The sequence below is a fragment of the Acomys russatus genome, chromosome 25 (assembly GCF_903995435.1).
Source record: "Acomys russatus chromosome 25, mAcoRus1.1, whole genome shotgun sequence".
Classification (NCBI taxonomy): Eukaryota; Metazoa; Chordata; class Mammalia; order Rodentia; family Muridae; genus Acomys; species Acomys russatus.
The window spans coordinates 1,880,064-1,906,560 of record NC_067161.1 but is presented as its reverse complement, the minus strand read 5'-3'; positions in this window follow the sequence as shown (position 1 = coordinate 1,906,560).

Below are 26,497 nucleotides of genomic sequence, written 5' to 3'. Positions count from 1 at the left end.
GGTGGTACTCCCTGTTCTGTAGCCATCTCCATCTTCAGCATCTTCAGAGGCCAAGTGGTGCAAGCAGAGGTACAGGCGAGGTCTCCTGCATCCTGACATGTTCTCCAGAGCAGACATACATGTCACCAGTATTCTTGCCTTCCTCCCTCTGGAAGGAACCCCACCCCCACCCCTATTCTGGCCAGATACAAATCTGTATGGTTTCAGAAGAAGTGACTGGACTAAAGAATGAAGGCAGGAAGTTAACTCCTGAGAACATTTTAAAACAGTCCGGCAGCATATTCCTCCTCACAGGAAGATCCTGTCTGACTTAAACCATAGAAAGAACAGTGGCACTGCAGGGCGATCCGTACCTGAAGCCCCAAGTAATGTATGACTCCCTTGAGTCCTTTAAGCCATGTGAGTTTGGCTTGTTAGTTGCAAACAAATGAATCCTAGTTGGCTAATGGGTATTTCTGTTCAATTCTTGTCCATGGCACCACCTGAGCTCTGTTTGTCACATCTTCTGCACTGGAGACAGCATATCATAGCAATGCGCTCTTGCCAGCACCAGTGGGGAAGACCTCTTCTGTGCTTTTATGGGCTTAGGTTACAAAGGCTTAGGGTGAGCTTCGACTCTACAGATGAAGGAACCAGTGCTCAGAGATGTTTATCAAGCTCTCAAAGCCACCCAAGAAATAAGATAAGACCAGAATTCTAGTCTAGATCAATGTACTTTATCACCATGAACCTAATACCCACATCTCAAAAAAGAAAAACCTTGGCCAGACTACACTGGGTGGGAAAAAAACATTAAAACTTTAACCATCATTAAATTCAATTTTACACAGATCCAAATTTCTTGTGTGTGTGTGTGTGTGTGTGTGTGTGTGTGTGTGTGTAGGTGCTCATGGAGTCCAGTAGAGGGCAACAGATCCCCCTAGGGTCCAGGCAGTTGAGAGCTACTCAACATGGGTGTTGGGACTGGGTGCTTGGGTCCTCTGCAAAAGCAGTAAGTACACTGTACCACTGAGTCAGCTCTCCAGCCCAAAGCTTGAAATGTTGAGAGTTCTAAAAACATCAGACTAGGATCCTCACATGGCAAGGCCTTGCTGCCATGAGGAAAAGCTGTGCCCGTGAACCACAGCACCTTTGCTCACCTCCCCGGTCCCTTCCTGGCTCCTCTTTCCCACTTTAAGTTTGCTTCTTGGCCCTTTTAGACACTTGTGCTTGCAGACTCTGTTGTGAGTGCTGGGGTGGGCGTGGGAGGCTATGGTGTTCCTCCTTGTCATTGACTGTGCTGCTAATTTTGTCAACTTGACACAAGCTAGAGTCATCTGAAAGGAAGAAACCCCAGTTGAGAAAGCGCCTCCATAAGACTGGGTGTAGGCCGGACTGTAGGGTACTTTTTTTTATTAGAGATTGATGGGAAGAGCCCAGCTCATTGTGGGTGGGGCCATCTCTGGGCTGGTGGTCCTGGATTCTATAAGAAAGCAGGCTGAGCAAGCCATGAGGAGCAATTCAGTAAGCAGCACTCTCCATGGCCTCAGCATCAGCTCCTGCCTCCAGGTCCCTGTCCTGATTTCCTTTGATGATGAACAGTAGAATAGAAAGTGCAATCCAAACACACCCTTTCTCCCCATCACCCAAGTTGCTTTGGTCTTGAGGTTTTACCACAACAACAGCAACCCTAAGACAGCGACATATCCTCCAGTTTCCAGCACAAAATTAATGGGAAACCACTCCTTTTTCTACCACGTGGGAAGGAAGATGAGGAGATAAAACCAACCTATCTTCTTGACATTGCATATGACTGAGTCTTCAGGAAGGCCCAGATAGGGACAGAGGAAAAAGTGGAACCAGTTCTGGGACACACAAGCCATGTGGGTCTCCTTAATCTCTGGAGAGGAAATGCAGAGGCTATGGCACAGTTTGGTATAGAGAGATTGCTGTGATGCACAGAGCAGGATTTGTTTGGTTCATAGTACTTCAAGAGAAAAAAGAAAAAGAAAAAAAGAAAGAAAATGCAACCCATGCCCCGGAGCAAGAAGGGAGAGCTAACTCAGAGATAGAAACAAGTCAAACATCCCTGAGACAGATGAGATGATGCAGCAGGACTTATTTTCACAGAGGTGGTGAGGAGTTGAGGGGAGTGCACAGTCTGTCACCGAATGTTCACTGTGTGCCAGGCTCTGTGTGCTCTGGACGCAAACATGAAATGCCATCCTTGCTCTCCGAGAGCTCACACTCTACAGGGCTCCAGATGAGATGTGCTCACTCCAAATGCTGTACATAAAAAAGTATATCAGAGAGTGAGTGCTGAAGTACCTACAGCTGGAGCACGGAGAGCAACGGCGTCTGAAGGTCTAGATGATGAAGGTGGCAGAGGCCAGATAAGAGAAGTCCTATGTTCCATATTGATTCTAGCCCTCATAGTGAGCTCTGGCACTATGAGGATCTGGACTCCATTCCCTGGATCTTATATGACTTTCTGGTTGACCATAGGCAAATGACATGATTTTTTTTTTTTTTTGCCTCAGTTCTTCCATCTGTGGAATGAGAAGGTAACAGGAATTATCACACAGGCCTGTGTTCAGATGCTATCTTGGTTCACATATGATCTGTCTCACCTAAAACGGGAGTACTGAAAACTTGATCCCCAGTACAATGCTCAGAGGCAGGTCTCTGAAGAAGTAATTGATTGTAACGGTTCTGGCTTAATCAGTAGATTCATTCATCCATGGATTCATAATTTGGTGGCATTCTTGAGAGAAAGTGGAAACCACGAGATGGGGCCTAGTTGGAAGAGTAGGTCCCTGAGAGTGTGCCCTTGAGGCATAGACTTGTCCCAGGCCCCTCCCTTCCTCTTTGCTTCCGGGCTACCATGAGGTAAGTACCGTTGTTCTACCATGCACCTCCAGCCAAGATGCTGAGATCCAAGGTAATGGGACCAAGCAACCACAGACTGCAGCCTCCAAAACTGTGAGCCCGACATATGGCCCCCCATTTAACTTGTTTTTCCCAGTTCTTTTGTCATGGAGTGGACAAACACAGATGCTGTTTGTGTCTTGCACTGAACAATTTTTAAAGACAAGTCCTGCAGAAATTCAGTCCTTCAGCTCCCATTGAAGATCTCTTCTGCCTGCTTATTCCCACCCCATTCAAGAGACACATCAAACGCCTAAGGAAGACAGTTTCAAGAGTTCTAGACTTAGAAATGAAGTGTGCGACTTATTTCTCAATTTTCACTTCTGTGAATGTGTTGATGCTGTAGGTCACTCTGAATCACTTGGGCTCTCTATGAACAATGCCTGTGACAAGAGGGGTGCTTTGGAGCGGTGTTTTCAGGGTGATAGCATTTGGAAGCTATCAGAAACACTTCCTCAGACATACCAGAAGTTGCATGGTTAAGACCAGTGCTAGTCATTTAAGCCTCCTGCAAACAAGGAGGGTAGAAGTAATGGAGGTAGGAAGGCACTGGTGTGCACTCGTGGCTCACACTGCAGCAAGAGGTGGGTTGTGTGACAGCTACATCGGCTGAATTTGAAAGAGTGGAGACCATGGAGAGAGGTTGGTCAGTCATCCCACCTGTCCTCTCAGACTGGCACTGCGCCTGTCACTCCACTGTGCCTGTCACTCCATTGAGCCTGTCACTCCATTATGCCTGTCACTCCACTGAGCCTGTCATTCCACAAGCACTTGAAACCTGACAGCTCTGTGACCTTTTTTGAAATTTTCAAATTGTAGCTTACAATATTCTTAGCATTTAGTAGTGTATGTGTGTTCACATGTGTGTGTTCACATGTGTGTGCATGTACATGTTGAGGCTAGAAGTTGATGGCAGATGTCTTGCTCAGCCACTCCCCAAGTTACTTATCAAGGCAGGGTGTGGTGTCCCTGAAGATGCTATGGTTGGCAGAGAACTGAACTGTGAGATCTGGTTCAGCATGACTTAGTTAACCTGGCTGCTTCAAAGTTCCAGAGCAGCAGCCCTCTGCCTGTGGGTCATGACCCCTTTGGGGGTCAAACAATGTTTCACAAGGGTCACATATCAGATAGCATGCATATCAGATACTTACATTATGACTCATAACAGCAGCAAAATTAGAGTTAAGAAGTAGCAATGAGATAACTTTATAGTTGGGGGTCACTACAACGTGAGGAGCTACATTAAAGGGCAGTGGCATTAGGAATGTTGAAAACCTCTGGTCTACAGTCTGACATCAGGCGGTTTATTTTACATACAGTATGGGTTTGGACAAAAGCCTCCTGGTGACAGTTATCTCAACCCCATGTATGCAATAAAGCTTATGGCCCGATGACATCAAACCCTGTGCAAAGTGTGTGGCTCTGCTGTGAAGATGAGTTCTGTAGCTCAAGAGCCTAGGATCTGGCATGGTCTCTGACTGCGATAGTGTAGAGGTCACTAGGGTAGAAAATACATGTGAGAGTGCTGAATCCTGACTACTGGACCGGGATGCTGCAAACGGGGCACTTCAGGGCTCTAGGAGGGCGATCCTAGCAAAGACCCCTAATAATGGGGGATGCAGATCTGAACCAGCCACCTTTTGTAACCAGGAATCTTAGTTGGAGTTTCTATTGCTGTGAAGATACAGCAGGCCCATGACATCTTTTCTTTTTTAAGTTTTTATTGATTCTTTATGAGTTTCACACCATGTACCCCAATCCCTCTCATCTCCCCATCCATCCCTTCATGTTCACCTACCACCCCTGCAACCTCCACCCAAAAGGAAAGCCAAAAGATTAAACACACACGCATGCACACACACACACACACACACACACACACACACACACACACACGCACGCACGCACGCACACCTCCTAGGTTGTCATATCCAGCCTTAATATGAGGCGAGGTACCTAGCCTTATTGGGCTTAATAGGCCATATTTGGTTGATATCCCAGGGAGGACTGTCCTTTTCTGCAGGAAAATTGAGAAGAAGTGGATCTGGGGTAGGGGAGTAGGGGGAGGGACTGGACAGGAAAGAGGGGAAATGTAGTCAGGGTGTAATGTATGAGAGAAGATCACATTTTAAAACTGTGTACATGTGACATCTCCCCTAAGGACGGGTTCTGTCGACTGAAGAGCAATGTTCAGGATAAAGGTCTAAGGAGGAAGAATTCAGGATAAACATAATAGCCTGGGGGGTTCAGGTATGACCGGGTCCTGTAGATAGCACAGCCTAACAGGCTATTAACTGCGTGTACACCCAGGCTTCTGGGTGGGAAACAAGACTCCACACCCCGTCTGCTGGGGAGGCAAGCTGCGTGCCTACCACTCCTGCTCTCCCTGTGCTGCTGGCAAGCTTGCTCTCTCTACAACAGGCTCTCTCGCTTAGCCTAGAGTCTAGTGCAGCCAGGCCAGCTTGCTTCAGGGGTCGCTTGACTCTACTTTCTGCCAACCTTGCCTGACTTGCTGTGACTTCTTCAATGCAAATTTAATAAGCTTCTGCTATGTGTCAGATCCTTATATTCATGATTTTACATTTTAGTATAAGCAAAAGAACATTTAAATTCATTTTATGATTTTATGTGTATGAATGTTTTGCATGCATGTGTGTATATGCCCTTGAAGGTCAGAAGAGGGCAGCAGATGCCATGGGGCCAGAGCTACAGATGGTTGTGAGCCGCCAAGTGGGTACTAGACGTCAAACCTAGGTTCTCTGCAATAGCAACAAGTATTCTTAGCTGTTGGGCCATTTCTCTAGTTCTCAAATTAATTTTTATAAATTAAAACTAAATCTGTAATATGCCTATTGGGGAACAACCTGATACCTTCTCAGCCACTGCTCTCCATGACTAAATCTTATGGAAAGAATGGGGTATCTCTTAGAGGCAATGTGTGGTTTGTAACGAGCTGAGTTTGCTAGCTCAGTGAAGGACTGAAAGTGATCCTGTGGCTCAGATGTTCTCTTTCACATGTAGCTGTGTGTGTACATGAATGAGTGAGGGCATGTACATGTCACAGCATGTATGTGGAAGATGGAAGGCAATCTCAGGGAGCAGTCCTCATTTCCGGCCTTGTGTTTTATGGCTCCCGAGTCCTCACCTCACATTCCGCTGCAGGAGAGCTAAGATTACAGATATGTATCCTGCTCACACATTCCTGGGTTCATGAGAGCTCCTGCTTGTGCAGAAAGCACCTTACTTGCTCAACCGTGTCCCACTCCTCAAGTATAGCTTAAGAGACAAAAGTCATTCTTAAATGGATCAACAAAAGGAGTAGAGTCTAGAAATATACCCATGTAGATATGCATAAATGATATTTTACGAAGATGCCAGAGCAAGTCAATGAAAATGAAATCACTCAAGGAGAGGAAATATCTGTAAAACAGGATGCAGAAAAACTATCTTATGTAAAGGAGTCTCACCACTCAACAAGAAGAACACAAACCAATATCAATATCTGAGAAAACAACCAAAAAGGCATACAGAAAGTAAATAAGGAATATTTTTATTATTAGTGGCACACAGACACCCTCTTACACTCACTCTAAGATGGGTAAACTTATAAGCACAGGCTGCTTCGCATTGCTGTGGCAAAACACCAAAGAAAACAACTCGAAGAGGAAAGAAGGTCTGTGTGCCTCCTGATTGGAGAGATTTCAGTCCTTGGTCAGCTTTCGGGCTGTGCTTAGAGCGGTTGCCATGGTGAGGAGTATGTGGTGTAACAGAGCTGCTCAGCTTCTGGTGCTCACCAAGCAGAGGGCAAGAGCAAGTGAGCAGAGACAAGACACAGCCCTGGGCGCGTGGACCCATCGCTTCCACATAGAGCCTACATCCTTCGTCTACAAATTTACCAATAAATCAGTCCTGTGATGAAGCTGGCTCCTACTGATCCAACAACCTCTCAATGCTGCCACCAACTGGGGACCAAGGCTTTGGAGACATTTAATATGCAAACCACAACACAGGACATACCAGGTTTGTTTGTTTGTCTGTTTTTAGTTATCATTAAATAAACTTGTTTTAGACAAATTTAGACATGTATGTAATGCATTGTGATTCCTCTCCCTCTCCATCTTCTCCTATCTCCATCAACCCCCCTCCAATCCTATCCCACATGTCTTTTCTGTCTTATGAGCCACGAAGTTTAAGCAGAGCTGTCCCATGGGTCTATAACTGTCTCCAGGAGCTTGACAAGTTCACTAGTGGGCACCCAACTGATGACCATCATCCCACCGCCCCCAGGATTCACGTGGTAATAGTTGGCAGGGATAAGTGGAGTCCTGTGCCCCATCCCATCCATGACTGACTGCTGACTGTCCTGTGTAACACAGGGAGCTACAGCTGCTGTGATGTCACACTGGTGATGCTGGAGTAAGGCCAAGAGGACAGCATTTCTCTCCTCCCTGTCTCTCACCTCGCACATGTTCTCCAACACCTTTTCCGTGATGCTCCTGAAACTTAGAAGAGATATAGATGCTTTGTTTAGGACTGTGCTGTGTGAGGATGTAAAGAAACTAGAATTTTCAGGCTGGAGAGATGGCTCAGAGGGTAAGAGCACTGGCTGCTCATCCAAAGGTCCTGAGTTAAATTCCCAGCAACCACATGATGGCTCACAACCATTATAATGAGATCTCATGCCCTCCTCTGGTGGGCAGGCACACATGCAGACAGAGCACTGTATACATAATAAATAATCTTTAAAAAAAAAGAAAAAAAAAAACAAACAAAAAATGAAACTAGAATTTTCCTACACAACTGGTGAGAACTTATCAAGGTACAGCCATACTGAAATGTAGTCTGGCTGGTTGGTTAAAGATTTAGGCATTCAACATATTTACCAGAAGGAGAGATACACACCCTTATCGGGAGTAGTACACATGCAGGCTTAATCTGCTTTCATTTCAAAATTATTTATTTGTGTGTGTGTGCATGTGTGTGTGTGCATGCATGTGTGTGTGTGTGTGTGTGTGCCACAAGAGTGTGGGTACCCATGGAAGGTAAAAACATGGCTTCAGATCTGAGGAGTTAGAGTTATAAAAAGTTGTGAGCTGCCTGATGTGAGTGTTGGAAACTAGAATCAGATCCTTTTGAAAGCAACAAGTATCCACTGAGCCTTTCCTCTAACCTCAACGTTTTGTTAAAACAAACAAAAACAAAAAAACAAAACAACAACAACAACAAAAAACAACAACAGAAAATGTAAGCACCCAAGCTCGAGCTCAGGCCCTCAGGCCACCTCTGCAGCACTTTACTGGCAACCTTTCTCCCCAGCCCCACGGCACCAGGGGTTTGGTTTGCTTTGTTTGTGTTTGGCTTTGTTTTTGGAAAAAGTTTCTACAGATGTCTACTTTTAAATGCACAGGTATGGTTTTGAAACCTTGACATTTGAGGCCAGAAGGCAAAGTAGCACATGCTGTATGAGAAAACAATGTTAGAGGAAAAAACAGTAATGGTTGAAGAGGAAGAAAAGGCTAATCACACACGCCTTTAATCCTAGCACTCGAGAAACAGAGGCAGGCAGATCGATGTGAGTTCGAGGACAGCCTGGTCTACAAAGGGAGTCTAGGACAGCCAAGACTCTTATACAGAGAAACCCTGTCATGACAAAGCTAAAATAAAACAAAAGCATAGCTTTTTAAATGCCCCCAAAATCGCAACTACAGTCAACAAAATTTACTATGTCAGTAGAAAAGTTTGTGTGACTCAAAATGTCTTTTGTTTGGGTACCTTTTGTTTTCCGTTTGTGCGTGCATGCGTGTGTGAAGCATGTAGTGTGTGTGTGGCGACCAGCACGTGTGTGCCACAGTAGGCATGTAGTATAGAAGTCAGGGGAAACACTTGGAAGTTGGATCTTGCTTCTTTCCACCGTGTTGAGACTGGGTCTCCTGCTCTGGTGCTCCGCTGTGGATTCCAGGTCAGCACACCCTGGAGCTCCCAGGAATTCCTCATCTCTGCCTCACACACTGCCACCGGGGTTCAAGGATTACAGATGCTCACGGCTCCCACATCTGGCTGCTGCTTCTTTGGTTTAATGTGGGGTGCAGGAACCAAAGTCCTCAGGTTGTCAGGCAAATACTCTTCCCCACGGAGCCATCACCCCAGCCTTGAAAGAGTGGATCGTTTAATTAGCTGGTTGGTTTTATTATAAAATCATTTCTGTCCATCCTGAGACATTGCTGACTTGCAGGTATGTTTCACTCTCGCCTGCCTTTCCTACTCACTCAACTTCCTCTCTTGCTGTGGCCTACCTTAGCCTCTGTTGACCAGGAAAGCTGGCTGGAAGGTTTCCAGGTCAGAGGTGGGGGAAGTGTTGGTGCACTCAGAGCATTGTATTCCTTGTCTTTGTCTCAGAGAATGAAAATTCAGTTTGGTAATCTTCCCCAGCCTGGACTTTTTTTTGTTTTGTTTTGTTTTGTTTTTTTTAACTCAACCAAAATTCTATTTATATAAGTAATGACCATATTCCTGTAAACAGGACTGGTCTAATTTTCATATTGTTTCTAGGTCCATTACGGTATTGATAGCAGTTGGACTGTGTGCTGAAAATACCCAGAATTGTCAGTCCATAGAACCAAGCAACATAAATAAATAACGGGGGGAGGGGGGATGGAGAATCATCTCAGCACACTTGCATTACAAACATAAAGCCCTGGGTTTGAGTTCTAACACTGAATAAAACTGGATGTGTTGGTGCACACCTGCAATTCCAGGATTTCAGGGGTGGAGACAAAAGGTTCAGAAAGTTAGGATCATCCTTGGCCAACCTGAGACCTTGTTGTCACACAAATTGAAAATGTAAGAACAGCACTATCTTCAGGCATTCCTTGATTTGGGAATGGAGTTGGGGCCTTCTTTGTTTCACTTCTTGGCTCTGCCAGCCTTTGGGGGCTTTCATTTTCCCAGACTCTTGTTTAGCCCTGACTGTTCCAGCCCATAATCTCATAAAGCACAGAAAAGACCATGCAGCTGACTTTAACCCCTCCCCCAGCAAAGGCTTCTTGTGCCTCACTTTCTCTCATGATGTCACATGATCATCCTTGACTCTGTTCCAGATCTGATACTTATGGCCCAGGACCAACACTTACCCTGTTAGTTGGGGTCTGCCAGAGGCAAACCACAGTACACTACAGTAGATGACACTGGTGCCCTGCTGCTGAGTCCATCTCAAGTTGCTGGGGCTTGATTCATGTGACATCCTTTGCTGAAAGATTAGCTACTTCCCCAGACATGCTTGGGGAGGGAAGGCTTTCCATGGGGGTGGACTAGCTCACATGGGGATGAACAGCCCAGCTATCTGCCCTCCAAGGAGGACACTCTGTACCAGATCCATGCTCTAAAGCATCCCGTGGGATCAGGCTCAGTGGGACTTTCCTCTGGAACCATTACCTTGTATTTTCCCTCTACTATCTCTCCTACGGCTCCTTTATCCACGGCAGGCGTGTCTGGATAGCAACTCTTTTGAGAAGCCATTACTCACGCAGCTCTACTGCAAGTGCTGCTTTTAGCCAACCCAACTCAAGGCATAGTACAAGCATGCCAGGAACAATTTAATTGACCCAGATTATGATGATACCGTCATACATCAAGGACTATATTATGTACTGACCATGGTGATCACACACACACACACATACACACACACACACACACACACACACACACACACACACACTATTCCTCTACTGTCTCAGAAGATGGCCATCTTTAATCCCTATTTTGAGAGGAGGAAGCTGAAGCTTGGGGAAGGAATCAGAACTGACCCACCTCTCATTGTTAAAAGTAGGCAAAGCTGCATACCGAGCATCCCTCCTTTACCCCAGCTGTTGCTGACAGCAGTCCCATCTGCAGGACTGTCCTATAAATGTATATCGGACACTACTAGCCCTAGACAGGCCACCTCCTTCAGTCCTCACAGCTGCCCCATGTCACAAACAGAGATGAGAAAAGGTTAAAGAGCATTCCAAGGGACCACAATCTGGGCTTGAAACATCTACCTGGAGGTTCAACATTCTGCGTGTACTTAGGTCCTGCTAACTGAAGGCCTTCCAAATGGCTGTAAGAAGCCAACTTTTATACAGACACAGGAAAACTGAACAAAGGAGTTTTCAACCCTCTCTGAGCACTGACTTCCTAAATAGGTAAGAAGCGCTGAGAAGCCTGGGTCATTAACCACACCTCAGTCAATTTAAGTCAATTCCAAAAATTGCCAGAGGCAGATATCATCTATCTCTTCATGCTTTTGAACTGAGGGAAGATACTAAAAAATCACATTTTAAATTGTGAACCATTTTTCTAAGTAAACAGAAGTTAGCTCTTTTAAAAAAAAAAAAAGTATTTGTCACAATTTCCCTATAGTTTATTTATGGTCTAGATCTCTATTGTCTTGGCTCCCTGAAAACACGGTTGTCTCTGTCTTGTTCGTCATTGTACTCCCACTGCCTTGCCCCAACATGCCAAGAACTTGTGCTGTAAAGATCTCTTTAAATGAGTACATCTTCTTCTTCAAGGAAGGGCAGAGCATCCACACCAGGCTCGGTGTCCTTGATGCCGAAGTTCCTTTTAAGGAGAAAATTAAATGATCAGGTTAGAGGTCTGCCAACTCCCCACGGTTCTACCAGTGATTAAAAGCCAATAGTTCCATTATTTTGTTCTGTTCTGAGCTTTCTAGAACTTTAATTCCGTCTTGTAAATTGAGGTCAGAAAACTGGTAGAGAATCGAAATCCTCTGGGCTGTTTCTTTCTTCCGGAGACCACGGGAGCCATCAGCGCTGTCTTAATGAATCTCCACTCTATTAAACCGCTATTTCCTTCTGCGGCCTCTCTTGCTCAGAACAGAGGCAAGCTGTGGAAAGGAACGGAAAACAGAAGGCAGAATGAAGCTGAGACACATCCTCCAAGGGGGTTTCTCATTTAATTGATTTTTTTTCCTGAACAAAATGCTCTCAGATGGCAGGCTTACATTGTCAAGGGAGTGACAGGTGGGGAAAACATAACATCCGATAATGGTCCAGTCTAGAGAAACTCAGGTATACACTGTCTGTTTGGAGCACCAAGTCTCTTGCTGCTGCTGGGAGCCTGGAAAATTTAAACTTAGAAAATCAACTTAACTCAAATGGGAATTAATTAATCATCTTCGCTCCAGCCTCCTATCACTATAAAGTTCCTCATTCTATTGTTTCATTATCTTCTGCAAACTGAGGTGCCCACCACTGGTCCCCCACCACCCCTCCACTGCAGTGTAAAAGGAGTGCTGATGTGATGGGCTTGCTCTGCACCTGGATCATCTGAGCATGCGACAGAGATGAATTCATTTCAGCCGCACAAGGACACCACAGGGCAGGGGGGACCGCCACACTGGTTTTGCAGAGGAGGAAACAGGGGCTTAAACCAGCAAGTGGTGTGCAAAGCCTCACATCCTAGGCAAGGGAGGGGGCGAGACCCCAGCTCTGGCAGCTCCCCTCCATCTGGGATACCAGCCTCTTCTTCTTTTCCTCCTGGAATCCTGAGTTGACATCAGCCTGCATCCTCTGCGAGGGCCCAGTTGACTCGCAAAGAAAAGGAGAGTAGCTCCTCTCCTGTGGCTCCCAGAGTGCTCTTCAGACTCTTCCGGTCACAACGTGAGTTCTTCATCATCACTTTTTACGTGTTCCCCATGCAACTTGCTCAAAGATGGAAAGACCTGTTCTCCTTGAAGTATGCAGGATGTTTCTAGTAATTCCTGTCCTACAGCCTTATGGGGTTTTATCCTTCTAGGGGATAGTTAACAGTATCAAAAGGCTTTTTTTCCTGTCACTGTTTCGGGAGAGAGGGAAAGCTATTGGCTTCTACAGAGTAGAGTTGAAAGAGCTAAATACCCAATAAGACAATATGTAGGACGAGCCCGACAAGAAAACATTGTCCAGTGCTGGCACTCAAGAAAGCTGATAAAGCTGGAGAATCAGCTTAAGTTCAAGGCCAGCCTGGGCTACATAGAAAAGCTCCTGTCTCAAACAACAAAACAAGCCAGATGTCATGCTCAGCCCAATAACTCCATCTATTTGGGAGGTTGAGACAGGAGCATCACTATAAGGTCAAGGCCTGTATAGACAACAGATGAAGACCTTTGTTTTAAACAACAACAACAACAAAAAAGGCAGAAAAAATGCAAAGGCTCCAAGGTCAATCTCCAGTTGTGAAAATCAAAGACAAGAATTGTTCATTCTATCAGAGAGACTGGTTCGATTAGACTGTTATTACCACTCCGGGGGTCGGGGGGAGGGATGCTGCCGAACCCCAAGCTCACCCTAGAGCCTGGTCACGGCATGCACATTCAGTGCTGTGGCTTTCAGGTCATGTATGGCCTCAGGTTGCCAGGGGGATATTTGAAGGCCCAGGCTCCACCCTTGAGCACCCAGCTGAAAACTCAGACAGTCAAAGATGGTAAAACCATCAGGAACCTGCTGGGGGGAATCTGAGCAGCTGCAACCTTCTGCCTTTTGTGCATATGACGTGTGAAGAACACAGACAAAGACAGGAAACCTTATGTGGCCGAATATCATTCCAAAGAGAAGCTGCACGGATTCCATTGTACTGCAAACGCTATACCCACTGTGGAGAGAAAGTATTGTCAGAGATATAGGGCTGCTTAAGTCCGAAGAAAAGGAAGTGTGAATCGTGCATGGCCCTAAGCAAGCAGAAGATGTGTTGTTAAGCTGTTTAAAGTAGACTATGAAGAAAGCCCAGGCTCAGAGGGAGGAAGATTACACTCAACAGTGATTTGGGAAGGTCTAGGAAGAAGCAAATGGACTATCGATAGTTACTTAACATTTATTACATAATTTGGGAGACTTAAAATAATGAAGTGCTGTGCATAGTTTGTGACAATTAATAGTTCTGGAAGAGTGTCAGTTTTCTGTCAACTTGACACAAGCCTGGGCATTCTTAGGATTGGCCTGTGGCCATGTTGTCAGTCATTTTCTTGATTGCTGACTGGTGTGGAAAGTCGGACCCCTTGTGGGTGAAGGTGTCCTGGATAGGTGGGCCTAGGATCTGAACACAACGTGGGAGACTGAAGCTTCAGTTTCTGCTCAGACCCGGCTTCCCAGCTCCCACCACAGCTTCCCTTGATGATGGGCTGACACCTGTCACCCAAGTAAACCCGTTCCTCCTGCATTGTGTTTGGGGACAGTGATTATCAGAACAGCAGAGAAGCAAACCAGGACAAAAGAGTATCAACTGAGACTGTGCCAGGGAAACTGGAAACTTAAGAAATATCCTATGACAACATTCGGTGTTATCCAAGCTGCACATGCGCGGCATGCAGACAGCCATTTCTTACTCCTGTGTTTGCAGCAGACATTAGTAATTGAGTGCAGATCTCTCCCTAGTTTGAACTACTAGACTGTTCTCAATGGAACATCCCTACTATTGCCTATAAGTTGAACAGCACTGCATGAGAGCAGACTGTTCTCCCAGCAAACGGTCCACGGTCCCATTTGCTTAGTTTATCTCTGTCTTGTTCTTCCCCCATGCCTCAGCTCTCTCAAAAACTGAGAATCCCCCCATTTTCAGATCCCTGTACAGAGGGAAGAGCCTATCCTCAACGGTTGCTAGACAATTTCCTGAGTTATTTTAACATCTGTGCTCTTAAAACGCTTTATGGTGTTTTATCAATTTAGCGTCTCAGGTCAATTAGGCACAAATATGACACTTGCTTTTCAATTAATAGCTAATAAGCTAGAACCCTCAAATGAATTTCTGCATGTTGGAAGTTGTAAGGTTTGATTAGCATAGGGATTTTTTTTTCCAGGGAGAGATTCTGGTTTCTATCTTGGGAAATGCACTGGAGAATCCCAGTGTGCTTGACTAACAACGACTAAACTGAACAGACCTAACTAAGGACAGTGATGGATCAGCTCAAAGTCACAGCAATCATGGGGCAGTTTCTCTTTATGAATGTTAGTATTCTTCCTGCAGCAACTCAGGAGGACAAGGTCACAGGGTGGGACAGGAACCTTCTCAAGGACGATACACTAATTTGGCTATTTCAACCATAAAAAGCATCAGTTACCTAGAAACAAGGTATCTATCTTGTGTGGTAAAATACTGGGCCAATTTGCCAAGGAGTAATCTAATTCCATATTGCTGTCCAGGGAACAGTATGATGTTTCCCACTGAAGTTTTACATCAAGCTCCCAAATTGGACTTTAACAGAATCCCATCTATGCAGTGCAGTTTGCATGCTCACTAAGAAATGAGGTACTTCGTATTAATCAGTTTCATTCAGTGTAAATTAAATGTTTGTTGCAAACGAAATACTATTTCAGCTGTAAAACATTCTCTGTTTCAGATTGACAACTTATAACTAGCCTGAAAATGTGTTTTATTTGGTTCACACAATATGGTAGAAATTGTGTTTTCTAAAGTCTTGAAGTCTAAAAATTATGAATGCTTACACATTAAATCATATTTTAAAATAATAATTTTTAAGAAGCTGAAAGAGTAAACCTAGCAACACTGAGTATCCTTTCACCAGAAGACACTGGGCATTTTCCAGTTACAACTAACTTCACTTGTTTGTCATGTTTCCTTCTAAACCCTGAGGTATTGTGGTTTGCAATTTCTGGTTTAGCTTAATAAGTCAATCACAAAGGAATCAAGCATGAAATTGAAGATGCAGTCACCCAGGAGTGTATTTTAATTTAAATTTAACATTAACCAATGCTCCAGGCTAATGATGAACATTATCAAGGTACAGAGAGAGAGAGAGAGAGAGAGAGAGAGAGAGAGAGAGAGAGAGAGAGAGAGAGAGGAAAGGGGGTGGGCAGAAAGAGAGAAAGAGACAGAGGAGGAGAAGAGACTTGGGTGCCTACTATGTGCAGAAGTGATGTCATGTGTTTTCATAACAACAGGCTCTTACTTGGTTTCAGATAGCCCAGAGACACACAGAACAAAGCCATAGGAGGGTGCACTGCAGAGAGAGAGTCACTGGCTCAAATTATAGGCCTACTGATGGGAAATATTTCTTTCAGAGTTTTTAAAGGTACCTTTTACAGGCTTAGGCTGGAGAGAATACAGATGAACAATTTTCCTTTTGAGTTTGAAGAACTATTTAGGAAAAATCACACACACATTTAGAGAGACAGAGAGAGAGGGGAGAAGGAGGGGGGAGAGAGAGAGAGGGAGAAAGAGAGAGAGAGAGGAGAGGGAGAGAGAGAGAGAGAGAGAGAGAGAGAGAGAGAGAGAAAGAGAGAGAGAGAGAGAGAACTGTACTACATATTTTTAGGAGAGATACTAATTCTGCACAGTGGCTTGAAAAAGTGGGTCACTCGGAAGACACTAGGGAAGGCCTGGAGGGATGGCACGGTCAGTAATGTGTTGTCTTGTAAGCCTGAGAACTGGGAGCTCACGTTAAACCATACTATCCAAATTCTGGGGAAGTGGAGACAGGTGGTGAGTCTCTTATGCCTGCTGGCCAGCCTGTCCTGCAAGGCAAGTTCCAAGTCAATTAGAGACTCTGTCTTAAAACAAACAAACTAATTAAATAATTGTTGATGCATGGTACCTGAAAATGATAACTAAGGTTGTCCTGAGCCTCCATAGTCACGTGGACACTGGTTCACTTGCACCTGTACACACACACACACACACACACACACACACACACACACATACACACACACACACACACACACACACGCTTAGGGAATACTTTGCTTTGCTTCCAGCCACTATTTACTAGCCCCTAATTCCAACACCTTCAAAATCATGATGGTAACAAATATGTGCTGAAAGTGATTTCCATCCCATGGACACCCATCTAGAGAATGTCCCCTTGCACAAGAATATCTGTGCTTCGGGAGAGGGTCAGCCTAGATCATTGCATCGCCATTAAGAGCTCAGAAGAGTCTCTCTTAGTTGTGCTGATCCAATTCGTGTTTGACAGGATGCTGAAGAAACCTCTATTCCTCAGAGTGAAAGAACCAAATCGAAAAAGAGCTCACTAGACTGGAGCAGGAAGCACAAGGCAAAAGATGAGTACTGGCTTGTCTAAATATTGCTTTGCAAAAAAAAAAAAAAAAAAAAAAAAAAAAGAAGAAAGCCATCAGAGGTAGGAAGACAGTTTAGTTTGGTGAAGTGCTCGACACACAAATATGAAGACCTAAATTCAGATCCCAAAAACATCAATAAGGAGCCAGGCATGATGGTGCATAACTGTAATCTCAGTCCAGAGGAGGAGCCTCTGGGGGCTTGCTAGCCAGCCAACCGAGCTGAAAGGGAAGCTCCAGGTTCAGAAAGAGACCCTGCAGAGAAAGTGGAAGACACCTATGTTGGCCTCTGGCTTTTACACATGGGGACATAGGCAAAAGACCTAGAATACTGGAGAAGTTTGTATGAGCAAGAAGTGACACATAGGGAGACACTAATAGAGAAATGGTGCTGGCTTATAATAACAAACACGTACCACACACTAGCTAAAGCCACAGAGGAAATGTGTTAGATCACATGTACCACAGTCTGGGGAGGAATTATTAATATTACCCAGATTTTTAATAGTTAAAACAAGTGTTGTCCCAATCTAAGTGGCTTTCAACAACAAACATTCATTTTATTTTATTTATTTATTTCCTATAGGTCCATGGGAACCTGGACTTGGCTGAGCCAGAAATGTTCAAAACTTGTGTTGATTATGAGAGCTCTACCCACATCAAAAGTCTGCAGCAGCTGGAGCAAAGTCACCTCACAGCTGGAAATACAGACACTTTGAGGGTTCTACTTGAACACAGACTGTGAAGGTCATTTCTACCCACAGGATATTGGCCATTACAGCCCTGTGACTAAGGCCACCATAGAGCATTCTATCCTGCTTACAGATGGGTACAGTGGCTAAATGAAAATGTACATGCATGTGTAATTGTGTGTGTTTCCCTGTATGTTTGGTTTTGTGTGTGTGTGTGTGTGTGTGTGTTTTGTGCATGTGTGCAGCTGCATATGCCCGAGTGTGCATATATATGTGGAGGCCATAGGACAATACTTAGTGCTGTTCTTTAGGTACCGTCCACATTATTTTATGACAAGATCACTTGCTGGCCTAGAACTACCTGACTAAGTAAGAGTGGCTGGCCAGTGAGCTCCAGGGAACCTCCTGTCCCTGAATACTCAGGCTTGGGAATTAGAAGAGTACACACCCACATTAGCTTTTAGTGTGGGCATAGGGTTGGTTGTTTTGTTATCCATCCATCCATCCATCCATCCATTCATCCATCCATCCATCCATCCATCCATTCATCCATTCACTCATTCTTCATTCAGGTCCTATGCTCATGAGCCAAACACTTTACTGGATGAGCCATCTCCCCAGCCCCCATGGGTATATGACTCTACTGTAGGGAGCTGAACTGCCTTCTGGCTTCAGTGTGTCAGCATTCATTAACTCAAATTATGCTAGGTGAGATCTCTCTTCCTTCTCTTGGTTTTCCACCATGCTGCCTTAAGTCCTGAAATCATTCACAGCTCTTGTTCATATTATTAGGAATTCCTATTCCAATGTCTTCATTGTTATAATCTTACTCTTCCAGAAAGATAAAAAGTACATTTGACCTTATAGTTAATTCAAGCACCTTTCATAAAAAGACCCAGGAATTCTTCTACCCAAATCATTAAACAGCTTAAACATTCACCCTCCTTGTCTCAAATCACTGATTTTTCTATATGTGTCCATTCTTTCACTGTAGTTGTGCCAGCTTAGTTTTTAACACAATGTCTTCTTCCCATGTGGCCCATACTAACTTCAAACACGATCCTCATAACACAGCCTCCTGAGGGCTGAGACTGCAGGTGTCTACCAATTATCACCTGCTATACTGCAATCTTTACCAAACCTATTGAAGTAGAAACTTGCCTTAAATTAGAATTAAAAAATATCAACACCTATATCTTCATTTTGTTAAACCATCTCCGGAAGCCAGCGCAGACGCCATCAAAGCAGTGCCTCCTCCCTACAGTAAAAGTCAGCTCAACCTGATGATATCAAAAGGCTGTTTTGATGATATTTTGGGGAGCTGGCACTCAATAACCCCATTCTGAGGTACACGCCATAAAGAGGACAAAGCGGCCATCACACCTTCCAGGTTTATCTTATTAAAATCTGAGCATCCCTTAAAGAAAACAAGGAAAATCTGTTTACAAGTTCCTGCCAAAGTCCTGAGTAAGGCCTCGGCATATCAAATGGAGTGTCCCACCATAAAGGGGTGAGGCCAGAGAAATCTTGGGCTCTGATGGTTCACACCTGCACCTCTCCGCCACTGCTAGTGGTGTGGCCAGACTATATCCCTTCCATGTCACTAAACTGAGAACAGGGATATGGGGTTCTCAGGAGGAAAACATGGCATTGCATGCCATAAAGAGGAGTGGAGGTTGAGTAGGTGAAAATGAATGTTTGCCTATGTTCATTACAGAACTTAGTGCATCCCAAGTAGGAAAAAAGCTGTACTGCCATGGTTAATACTGACCTGTGACTGCTGGGGATTGGATAAGATCAACAGGCACCAAATGAATGGTGATGCTTCTTGTGTTTGCTCCGGATAAAGCTATAGTGTCCTAAAAATACTTTTGGCCTTTGGCCCTGGTCTGGGCTTAGCCTTCCCTAAGCTCTTGGAGAAGTGCCCAAGGTGACAGGTGAATCTTCTTTCATAACAAGATGATAGGTGCTTTAGAAAGCTTCAGGTTGAGGCTGGTCACCAAAAAACAAAAAACAAACAAAAACAAAAAGCAAAACCTACATTAAAGTAAACAATACTCAGGGTTCTCAACTGTGGTACCTATGTGCAAAGGCCAAGAACAAGAACCAAGTTATGTCATCTGTAGAAAAATGAGTGCAACCAGAGATGATCATACTAAAGGAATCAAGCCAGTCTGAGAGAGACAGTCACGGTGTGTTTCTCTGCCATATTATTCTTGGGCTTTACGCAGGTACATAGAATTATAGTGTGTACATGTGGGGGGAACCCTGAAACTGTCTAGAAACAAAGGGGAATAATGGGAAGGGGGAACAGAAGAGGGAAAGATGGGGTGCAGGAGTGACATGGCTAGTGTCATACCTGTATAACATGTTCTTGTGTGGCTCCATCGTGTATAATAAATGGATACAAGGGAAATTACAAGGCAGGAAGCACCATTTAGTTCCCCAGCCCACCCTCCAGCTAAGGAAGGACTGAAGACCAAATTAGCCACTGGTGGCCCATGGTTGAATCGCTCAGCCTCCTCTAAGGATCCTAAACACGCTGACACATGGCTGCAGATTCTGGGATGGGAGCATTCAGGAACGCACTGGAAGTTCTTTGCTCCTCCACCAACATGGCTTTTCTGTTTAGCCATTTATGAGTCATGTTCTTCATGGTAGAATTGGTAGGAGTAAGCAACATTTTCCTAAGCTATGTGAGCTGTTCTGGAAAATCATTATGTCTGTAGGAAGGGTTGTGGGAACTCAAACGTGAAGCTTAGCAAGTATGTTTAGCTAAAGGCAGGATCCTCACACCTGGTGTCCCATGTCAGGGCAGTCTTGTAGGACAATCTATCAGCCTATAGGATCTGACTGACTCAGGGTAGTTTTGTTAGACAATTGGAGATGGGGGCATTGGAAATGACACCATATGTTAGTGTCAGAACAGAAAGAAAAGATGTTCCCATGGAGAAAACCTTACAGGTCTACCCATACAAACTTAACTCACTCCTGACTCACCTAACTCAGTGCTACTGAAACTGGATTTCACATGAGTTTTCTGCACAGCACTTAGGACTTCAGCAACATTTGACAAACTTCCTCACTAGATTTTGACTGTAGCAAAAATCCTATTCTAAGCACTGAGACAGATGCCAAAACTATGTCCCAAAACGGCCCCAAAGTGCATGAGTGTTAAGAAAAATGACTCAAATTTAGAAATAAGGCTGAAAGGAATTAATAAAAAGAGCACAGCACAGCCCTCAATATTATATCAGGGCACTATGTAGCATTTTATATTTATGTATTTGTGTGTGTTGTGTACTTTTGCATGAGTGTGTGCCTTTGAGTATTCCCAGAGACCATGAGAGAGTGTCACCCACATGTCCTCCTCACTCACTTTCTCTTTCTTTCTTGGTGGCAGGGTCTTTTCTTGAACTTGAGACTTGTATTTTTCTCAGCTAAAAAACAACAGCAACAACAAAAACCCAGAAAACAAAAACAAAAACAAAACAGAAAGTCCCACTGATGTCCCCGAACATGGGTTATGTGGGTGCTGGGATCTGAGCTCTATCCTCATGACTATATGTCAATAGCTACTTAAGTCATCTTTCCAGCTCAGGGCAACTTAAGTACTGGCTCAATTTTCTTGGAAGATATATCTGCTGGGTATAATAATCTAGGTCGGCAATTGTGGTTTTTCAGGACTTGGGATTCATCTTTTTATACCTTTCTGCCTTTAAAACATTATGTTGAATAATTCAGTCTTCTGATAGACCTGCCCTTGTTATTGTAAGTGATGTGATCTCCTCTCCCCCCCCCTCTCTCTCTCTCAGAGTTTAATGTAATTACAATATTTCCCCTTCTTCCTTCCAAATTTTCCCATATAGTTTTCTTCATTCTCCTTCAAATTTCTGGCCTCTTTTTCATTAATTATTATTTCATGCATTTATATTTGTACATTCATATATATTCATAAACAATGGCTAATTGAGTTTATATATTATTAGTTGCATGTGTATTTTCAAGGCTGACCATTTGGCAATGGACAACCAATTGGTGTACACTTCCCTGGGGAAGCCCAGCTCTACTGCTTTCAACTTTCCTCGGTTGCTTGTAGCTCTTTGTGTAGAGTTGATGCTTCATGGACTTTTCCCCATCCAGTTTGTCATGTTAGTGTCATCCTTGTTAAGCTCACATTTGAGCTGTCATGTTGGTAAGACTTTATAGGTATAGCATATGATGTCACTAGAAGACACGATCTCACAGCCAAGTCCCTGCTCTGCTGGCTCTTACAACCTCCCTCAACAATTTTCCCTAAGCCTTGGGCATAGGAGCATTTTGTAGATGTGTCCACTGGGACTAGACCACACCTCTGCGTTTTGATTAGTTGTATTTCTATTACAGAGAAGTTTCCTTGATGTGAGGTAAAGACTGCACTTATCTGTACATATAAAGACAAATGCTTATTTATTATTATTATTATTATTATTATTATTATTATTATTATTATTATTATTATTGATTATACTAATTTAATATAATTCTCCTCCAATAACCATGTCTTTACTAGCACTGAGAAATGAACTAGGTTTCTAGTACAGGCAGAGTTTCCCTCTGGGTGAGTTCTCAACTCCAATTATTGAATGGTTGATTACTGCCAGGGTATATGTGCCACTACCGCATACACAGGGTTATTGTACCATGCTGCCATTGACGTGGTTCATGGGCGTTATGGCTGGGTGTACTGTCCGTTGATTCCCTCTTACAAAAGCTTGAATTGTGTCTGATACCATGAAATCTAGTCCTCAGAGATGGGGTGTTCCAGTCAGTTCCAGCTCAAGGGTTGTTGGACCTTGTTCCTGAAGTACATGGTATCTTCAGCAATAGGTATTTACCTTCTACTTCTCAGGGTAACCAAGAGCAACAGCAATAGGCTATGTGTTTTTGGGAGTCTCTTAGACAGCCAACAAGTCAAAAGAAGAGTTTTTTTTTAAGTTGTCTTTTACTCTTCAAGGGTACACCACCCACTCAGATGAGAAAAGTTCCATATATATATATACACATACATATATCCACACACACATATATGAGGTTTTTAGAGGTATTTGTTAATAACATGCTTCCTTGTGGTTTTTTTTTTTTCAGATATCTATATTGTTATTTTACCATCTCTCTTTCTGTTGTTCTTAGCTCCTTCCACATTTCCTAAGAAGTACCCCCTTTTTCCCATTTCTCCCATGAGAACATTTTTATTCTACAATTTGCCTTTACCTTATTCCCACTTTCTTCTGCTCCTACCTCCCTCTTCATCCCTAAGGAGGCCCCTTTTCTCATGTCCCTGGTCAGTTTCTTGTACCCTGCTACTACCTTCCCCTATTCCTTCACAATCCCCCTATCCTGGCAATAGTCCCATTTTAGTTCATTTCTGTAGTTACTATAGGCCATGTACCAAATAAGAGAGAACATATGTCATTTGCCTTTCTCAGTCTGCGTTACCTCACCAAATAAGATCTTTTCTAGTTTCACCCATTTATCTGCAAGAGTCATGATTTCCTTTTTCTCTACAGCTGAATAGCATGCCAGAGTACGTATATTTACCATATTTTCATTATCCATTTGTCAGTTGTAGGACATTTAGATTCTTTCCACTTTCTAGCTATGTGAATAGAGCAGCAATGAACGTGGCTGAATGTCTGTATGGTATGATGTCAAGTCCTTTGGGCATGTGCCAAGAAGTGGTATAGCTGGGTAAGAGGCTGTATTTGGTTTTTGAGAATTCTCCACACTGATTCCCATAGACTATGCACCAGTTTACAGTCCCACGAAGAGTGAATGAGGGCTCTCGTTCTCCATCATTCCCTCCAGCATTTGTGGTCAGTTGTTCTATTTGCAATTCTGAATTGAGTAAGATACAATGCCAAAGTTGTTTTGATTTGCATTTCCCTGATTTCTAGGGATGACAAAGATATTTTTTTTAAATATTAGTAATTTTTTTTTCTTTTGGGAGCTCTCTATTCAAATCTCAGGCCCACTTTTCAAATAGTTCTTTTGATTTTCTTTTTTTTTTTTTACTTTGATTTTAAGTTCTTTTATATTCTAAATACTAAGGCTCTGTCAGATTCTCTCTCACTTTGTGGGCTTCCTCTTTACCCAGTTGGTTCTTGTTCTTGTTCTTGTTGTTTTGCAGACGCTTGCCAATTGTCAGCCTTAACTCTTGAGCAAATGGAAGTATTATCATATACCTGTGTCATGTAGGGTCATGCCTATGTTTTCTTCTAGTAGTTTGAGTGTTTCAGGTTTCACATTTAGGTCTTTGATCTATTTGTAATTGATTTTTGTGCTGGATGATAGATTTGAGTCTAATTTCAATCTTCTGTATGAGGACATATGGTTTCCCCAGCACCAATTTTTTGAAGATGCTTTCTTTTTTCCAAGACTTGTTTTTGGCCTCGTTCCCAAATATTAAGTGCCTGAAGTTGTATGCACTTGTGTTTGGGTCTTCAGTTTTGTTCCATGGTCTTCATGCCTGTTTTTTAGGCCAAAAGTATTTTGCTCTTAATACTATGGCTCTGCAATATATCTTAAGATCAAAAATTGTAATCCTCTCTCATTCATCTTTTTGCTTAAGATTGTTTTGGTTATCTATGATCTACTGTAATAGTTCCATATAAATTTTAGGAAATTTTTTTCTATGTGTGTGAAAAATTATATGGATTCTTTGTTTGGGATTGCATTGAGTCTTTAAACAGCTTATAGTAGAATGGTCATTTTCACAGTGTTAACTCTACCAATCTATGAGCATGGGATGTCTTTACATTTGCTAGTGTCTTTTTCTCTCTCTCTCCTCAGAGATTTAAAGTTTCAATTGTACAATGTCTTTCTCAGTTAGGTTTATTCCTGGATATTTTATTTTCTCTGAGGCTGCTGGGAACTGAGGTGTGTCAATGATCTCTTTTTTTTTTTTTTTTTTTTTTCATGTTCACTGTTGGCATAAAGAAAAGCTATTTATTTGTCTAAAGATCTCTTCAAAACAGATCTTTCTGTATTCGGCATTTTTAATGTGTTAACTATAATACATTTTGGAGAGCTTTTTTTTGTTGTTGTTCTTCTTTATTTGGTGTTCTGTGGGCTTCTTGTACCTAGAAGGGCACCTCTTGCTCAAGGTTTGGGAAATTGTCTTCTATATCTTACTGAAGATAGCCTCTGTGCCTTCACTATGGTTTTCTCATCCTTTTCCTAGGCCCACGCTTTGTCAGAGTATTCTATACCCGCCCTGTGTTCTGTTCATATTTTTTGAAACTTCTCACTGCCCTTTGATTGATTCAGTTCCTCCACTTTGCCTCTTAGCCCTGACACTCTGTTTTTGACACAATCCATTCTTTTGGTAAGGCTTCGCTCTGTAGTTTTTAATTGACTTATTTCATTTTTCATTTCCAGCTGTTTCAATTTGAGTTTTATTTCAAATTCAAACTATGTTCTCGTGTCTTGGATTGGCTTCCTTATTTTATTAATCTCTTTTGTGTCTGTCTTCTTTGAGTTGTTTGACCACAGTCATAAACATTCCTTTGAATTCTTTGTCTGTAAGTTCTTCCATGTCATTTTCATTAGGGACCATTACTATGGGTTTATATTGTTGGAGATGACATGTTACTTTGGTTTCTCATGTTGGTTTATTTCTGTGTTAGAATTTGTACATCTGGAGTTATTTTTTTGCTTTGGTTGTTCTTTTATGTTCAAATCATCTTTCTTTTTTCAACAGAGGTATTTATAATGTTTAAGATAGGGCTAATTGTAGAAGGGTTGGGATGTCAATTTTCTCTGTCTACTATTTAGGATTACAGTCTCTATTTCATATTGTTTGCTTTTCAGCTATACTCTGGTTTGATCGAGTATCTTGTAATAAGTATCCTCCAGCACTGTGGACAGGTCCTTAGTTTTAAGGCTAGATAGGGCAGCTGGGGGCGGGTCCCTTTGAGACCACTGCCAGGGCTCTGGTATATTCTTAAGGGAACTCTACTAGTTATTTGTTCTAGCAAGAAGTCTAAAAGCGATTTAGGGCAGGTAGAATGAGAACCGTCTCAAAAGCTGGAAGAGTGGCTGGGAAGGAGGTAGTAATCCTCGTCAGGCAGTGACAGGATGGTATAAATGAAGAGGGATTCTGAAGGGGACAGGTAGCCTAACCTGTATTTAAGTACCATATAGGCAGGCTGGAAGGTGCCTTTTTTGTGGGGGGAGGGGTGTCTTGAATCTGGAGAGTCCCAAAGGGAAACAGAGCAATCAGGAGGTAGTTGAGCAATCAGACTAGCTAGAAAAACTAGCTTACTAGCTCTGTGTTGAACAGAGAGATTCTGCCTCAATTTAAAAGGTCACGTATAAGTCATGGAGGAAGACGCCCAACATCAACCTATGATCTCTACACACATGTGTGTTCACACATGGTACATGCTCATACACATTTGAGCATACATATGTGTGTGTGTGTGTGTGTGTGTGTGCCAAATTTATACACACACACTTGCCAGAAAAGAAAAAAGACTCATGGGGAAGAGGACGAAAAGGAAGAGGGAGGTAGGAATGAAGAAAAGAAAGTCTGTAGAGTAAAGAGAGCAGGTTTCTCCATCTAGTGGAAAACTGAAGAAAACCTTACCTGCTGTAAAGGTTTGGGGAAAATGTCCCTGGAAATACAACAAATTAATGGGGATCAGTGAAAGGAAGGAAAGCTTGAAATGAAGTCTGCTGCTGCGAGGCCCATAGTCCAGAGGTTTAAAAAAGTAGGCAGTCTTAAGTACCGTTAATAACCATTAATATGAAAAAAAAAACCCCAGGGACTTCCAGGAAGCCCCA